Genomic DNA, 6,000 nt, shown 5'->3' on the forward strand with positions numbered 1-6,000 from the left:
AACGGTCTTCATGTAGACAAACGTATACGTCTATAGCTGTTCGAACCGGCCTCGTGTCGCGCCCTCGTGAACGAAATAATTCGCAAACGGTTGAGCTGGACACATCGCCCCGTTAGGTGAACGGACGATTTGAAACAGAGTTTCACGTGCTGAGAGACGCGGAGAGATTTGAAACGTCGAATTGCGGACGATCGGGCGAGAAACCGAGGGGACAATCATGAGAATCGTGAATGAGATCGGCAATCTGGCGTCGAAATATGTCCCGATTTGCATGCGTGTTACATACACGCGCGTGCATGCCAAATGCACTTTCACGCGACCGTATCGCGAATGCGCCGAGGTCGTTTATACACACAAGCATATAATATTATATATATATATATATCTCGATTCTCAATGAGGGGAGGGGGGTTGAGGGACAAAGTGAACGTTAGGCCTAAAGGCGAAACGAATCGCGAGGATGCACCGACGCGTCCGAAACGCGTGCGAAAGTGATGCCGATTGGTGAAAAGTGATCGCGGCGGCAATCGAGGTCGAGAGGTGTTGTGGAGCTCTTCGATTAGCATAGAAGGGGGCGGGATCGGCGCGAGACGAGAGAGAAGAGAAAGGCAGAGGAGCGTGTAGGTGGTAGACGCGGAGGTGGTAGAGATATATCATGGGTTCTTAACGTGTATATGTAGATTCGTCGTATGCGCTAAATACAAACTATATTTTTAACTCTTTAAAAGTAATATTTTGAGCTGTAAATATATTATATTCGTACGATACATCGATAAACGATGATATTCTCCTGTTCAAATTTTATAAAAATCGGCATAGTCCTACGTAGGCATGTCTCACGGATGAGCGGAGCAGTGCTAGGGAGCTTAAAACTCGTTTCCTAATTACCTTTTGCATTTTTAGCAAGCATTTAAAACTATATCTTTATATAACGTAAGTTACTTTTTTTTTTTTTTTTTTTTTAATAAAACCAAAAAACTCAGCCAGGTTAATTAAGCCAAGGAAATTGTTTCGTTTACATTCCGTTACGTTCTCCGTTATGTTGCAAAGTGATTTCCGAACAAATCGATCTCTAAAACGGTCCAAGTAGCCTCGATTCGCGAGAGATTATGAAGCACTGCTCCGCTCCTCAAATTTTAATATATCCACATTAACAAATGTACAAGCAAGAGGAAACCCTAAAAAAGTTGTTCATCGTAACATATTCAGGTTTAAAACTCAGCGTAGAGAACGAGAAAAATGTTGATGTTTTATCTGTAAGGCGAAAAAGGAAATGCCATAATAATTAACGAGCAAGTACAAATTATCGTGAAAAAAAATATAAATTATGTCTACGTCTTAACTTTTAGGATGCGTAGTATCGGAAAGGGAATATTTAACGCGCGGAGGCGCGTAATAAGGGGAAAACAGAGAAAGAACGGCTGGAAAGGACACAGCTTGCCTCGAATTTCATTCGTGGCCGAGTAGTGATGAAAAAGATTGAACGGGAAAAGAGAAAGAAGAAAATGCGCGGGAGAGAAAAGGGTAAGGGTAAGCACGAGTTTCCAAACATATCTTCGAAGTGTGAAGTATACTGTGAAAAATATACGATTTTAGATATTTAGCTATCTCTATACCCCGAGAGAGAGATTTTATAATTATTACGTATACATTCTTAAATCGGTGGACCGATTCTCGATCGGTGACGTTTGGCCAAGGCATAATGTGGAGGGCACTATAAATGCGGCTCGAGATCCGCGAGATTTTACATTCTTGTCTTTCTTCTCTCTTCCTTAAAAGAAGAAAAAAGTCACTTTTTTTAGCTAAAGATGCGCGATTGGTTAGCGGAAAAAAAAAAAGAAAAGAAAATTTATCCTAGTCATTCCGGAAATTTTTGTAATTCTGTGATATCGGGGGATCGTGGCATCAAACGATTCGACGAAAAGAGAGAGACTAAAAAAGTGTATGTCTGTCCACATTATGATCGCCGGGCGTACTTTTTAAAAACTCTTCCAGCGCGCGCGCGCACGCGACGGAGGAAAGGAAATTGATAATTGATTAACTAATGTCGGGAAATTTCTGTGATGTTCTTCGGTTGGTATACTAGCGCGACTGAGCTATATGAATGGAAAAAAAAAAAGTATACGGAATTTATGTCGATGTTCGGTGTTGTACGCTGTATTGTAAGAGGCGAGACTGTATCGGGAAAAATTTCATCATATTGCTTTGAAATTTTCGAGATGGGGTGGGGATAAGAACGGGGTGTCGGGCAACCGCTGATCAATTTATCAATCTGAAAGAAAAATGCGTTGTACTATATTACGACACGAGTAACTTTACGTTTAAAATCCGATTATATAATATTGGGAGTACAAATTAGTTCGGTCCGTTTTCCAAAATTTTTTTCGAGATGGAATTCGAAAATTGCCTGAGAGATGGGAAAAAGTAAGTAGCCAGCGATGGACAATACTTTGATTAATTCATTTTGTTTTGAAATAAATGCATTTTTGAACACAAAAAACGGACCGAACTAATTTATACACCCAATATTTATTAATTGATCGGTGAAAAGAGCGATTTGATCGGCAACCTCGATCGTTCTTCTTTCATATTTGTCTGAAATTTCATAGACACGTGTATGAAATTCGAGCAATATATTTTTCTCGTCACTTCGTACGATAAGTACATTTGGTATGACGCACGAACGATCAACTGTTGCCACTCATCGCCTGATAGACTTTAGTCTAGTGTAAACGTCTAGTAAAGTTCGCACACGCGTGATGGGTGGATAAGTACGCGCGCACGAGTGTGTGTGTGGCTGTCTGTGTGCTCGTTCACATGCACGTCCGCATGCACACGAGGCACGTAACTGCTGCAGGGTAAACGACCCATTACACGCCGACGCGAGCGCGAGAAAAAAAAAAAAAGAGGAAAACAGAATGACCGTAGATTATTTATCGGAATGTGCCAAGGTCTCTCGAACCGTTTACACGGACGAAATTTTAGGTAGGTATACGCGCCCCGTCTCTCCCGTCGAGGTGGAATATTATCAATACTAATCGTTTTAGAATATATCTGAGGTACGATTTAAAAAAAAAAAAAGTGGAAAATTATCGTGGAAACCTTTTGGGATTTTTAATGTGTATGGAACTTTTCGTCTTGTACCGTTTATCTTGTAAGAGGGGAAAGAAATTGAAATCTTAAGGGAAGGTGTGAGACGCGGCGAGAATGTAATATTATATTTTCGATTTTATCCGTTACGTTACTTTCCGCTCGCATCCTGTGTGTAACTCGTGCGTGTACGCCGGCATACTCGTGCTTGAGAGGTGTATAAAGAACCGCGCGCATTTCCGAATGCGAGCGAGGGCCGAGGATCGACTATAATTTTACACCCTAACCGTGCAAACCCAGCAGGATTTATTATCGCGGCGGTTGGGTTGCGATGCGTGTGTTGCTTCGCGGACCGCACGGAGAGACCGCAGCATCTCTCTGCGGTCCACGCGGTCGCTGTTCACTTAGTTACGCGTTTTCGCGCGACTCGCCTCTCGACCGGCGACAAAATGGTGCAATCTCATCGTCAGCAGGCTAAACGCCCCATATCGTATAGCCGTATTTCAAAGCAGGACCGTTCTTCCGGTGCGTTCACATCCTGGTGTTCGCCATATCCGCACACATTTATTAACCGCTTCCTTCTGACCTGTTAAAAAACCTACTTCTAAGTTAGTCACCCATTCTTCGACGAACGGGTTCTTCGGCGTAATTCGAATCGATATAACTGAAGAGGTCAAGTTTACTTTCTGGCGCTGTGACGAATACTTTGATACGCGAATTTACTTTTGAGAAGGCTGATTTTGTAACGTTTAATCGTCAATTTATTTAAAGACTCAAATTTATTTCTATTAGTTTCCTCGTTCTTCTTAATTCCTATTTTTAGAGGAACTGACTGATTAGATTTTCTGTTTTTTTTTTTTTTTTTGATTGGTTTAAAGTTTTCTTTTATTATGTGATATTATATTACCAAAGAGCATCGAGAAAACTTTACAAGATTTTCTCTGACGCGAGTGGTATTTACCTTGGAAAGTACAGAATCGCAAATGTCGCATTTATAACACATCGATAAGTTCCATCAAAATTTTGCCGATTATTTTTGTTTATTTTATCATAAATGAAACGCAACTTTTTGGTTTGTATTAACTGAAAAACCGATACTAAATTGACAATAGCGATTCGGAAAATTCTAGCTGGAAATATCACGAGGTCCGAGAATGTTGTAAATCGATTGTTTAGGAACAGTCTTCGGTTTTAACGAAAAGAGAAAATAAATTTTTATTTCCAAAAAGGGGGATCAAACGAAACTATAAAAGGAAAACAAAGAGAAATGAGAAGTACATCAATGCTAATCAATAAAACGAAATAACAATGTAATTATATGAAATTAAAGAAAAAAAAAAAGAACGTCGTACATAGGAGAAAGACTACTTAGATTTATTTTTATTATGTCTTCTAAAAGACTTTAAATAAAATATTTAAATTGTGCCATAATTAATATTAACAAAATCTTAAGTATAAATTTATTGTTACGAAAGTTTTTAAATTTATCGGAAGAAATGAAAATTACAAAAAAAAAAAGATGAAAAGAAATGGTAAAACGCTAAGAAAATATCATTACTGTCTATGGGTAACTAATAGTTCTTAGAGAAGAAACGTCGTGTCAGTTTAATGACGATTGTCGTATCAACAAGAGAACCTAGAATTAATAACGGTTGGTTATTTACGCTCAATATAACTAAGAACTTACATAATATGGATCTTTTCTACTTGTACCAAAAATTTTATTGCTAGCTGTCGACTTTGTTTTCTTTTTTATGTACATAGGGCATTACCTCATATCGTTCTTATCGAATATGTAATGCGAGATTATAATTAAGGGACGTTTGACTACGGAGACGGGGGTGCTTCACCAGTCAGATATTACACCGAGAGGAACGTATATAGGTCGCGCTAATGGCGATAAAGTTTGTCAGATACGATACATACCGTACACACACACACACATACATCATACATTTTGTCATATATGACAAAATCATTATGTCACTGCATCAACATAATGTCGGGCGTAATGCGACATTAAATTTGACGAATATCTGGCGAGTGCGGCACACCGTCTCTACAGTCAATTCAGCCAATCCAATTATTCGGGCCAATGGGAACTTAGCGAGATTTCAAACGTCGTCTGTCGTTCAGCGAGCGAAACGACGTCGGAGAATTCGATGCACCCTTAAATGTACATACGTGTACTTCTCTAGAGAGTGAATGAGCGAGCGAAAGAGAGTGTGAGAGAGAGAGAGGGAGAGAGAGGGAGAGAGAGAGAGAGAGAGAGAGAGAGAGAGAGAGAGAGAGAGAGAGAGAGAAAGAAAGAGAAAAGGGAGATGAACTCACGTGAACACGTCTCCAATGTATAATTGAAGTGTATATGTGTATACATACGTATGTGTGTACGTATACGATATATCTGTACATATATTAGATTAAAGAGGCACGCCGAGCGTGTACGAGCTGTTGCGAGTAATCGAATCATAAATCGCACGAGCGTAAACGAATGAGGTATGCGCTATTTTCTTAATGTATCATACAACGTAATAGGCACGAAGAAGGGCTCGTAACGGATGTGGATTTGTATCTGTCCATTCGTACAGGAAACAATAGAGGAAAATTTTTAAGATAATCTTCTTCTGAGAAAAGAAAGGGAAAAAAAATAGAGTTATTAAGGCAAAATTGAGAGATGGGGAACAGAGAGAGAGAGAGAGAGAGTTCTTGCGACACTTGGAAAGAGACTTTGCATCCACAGCAGTTACGTTTCTCTTCGCTTCACGCATTGTACGTCCGTTATTTCTGATACTATTATGAATATCATTATACGTATATTAAACATATCTTCCGCGAGTCTATCCATATATAGAAAGAAAGGAGGAGGTACTTGTGTATTCTAATTCAATGCCGGAGAGTTTATATATTATG

The sequence above is a fragment of the Cyphomyrmex costatus genome, unplaced genomic scaffold, assembly GCF_001594065.2.
Source record: "Cyphomyrmex costatus isolate MS0001 unplaced genomic scaffold, Ccosl1.0 scaffold165, whole genome shotgun sequence".
Lineage (NCBI taxonomy): Eukaryota > Metazoa > Arthropoda > Insecta > Hymenoptera > Formicidae > Cyphomyrmex > Cyphomyrmex costatus.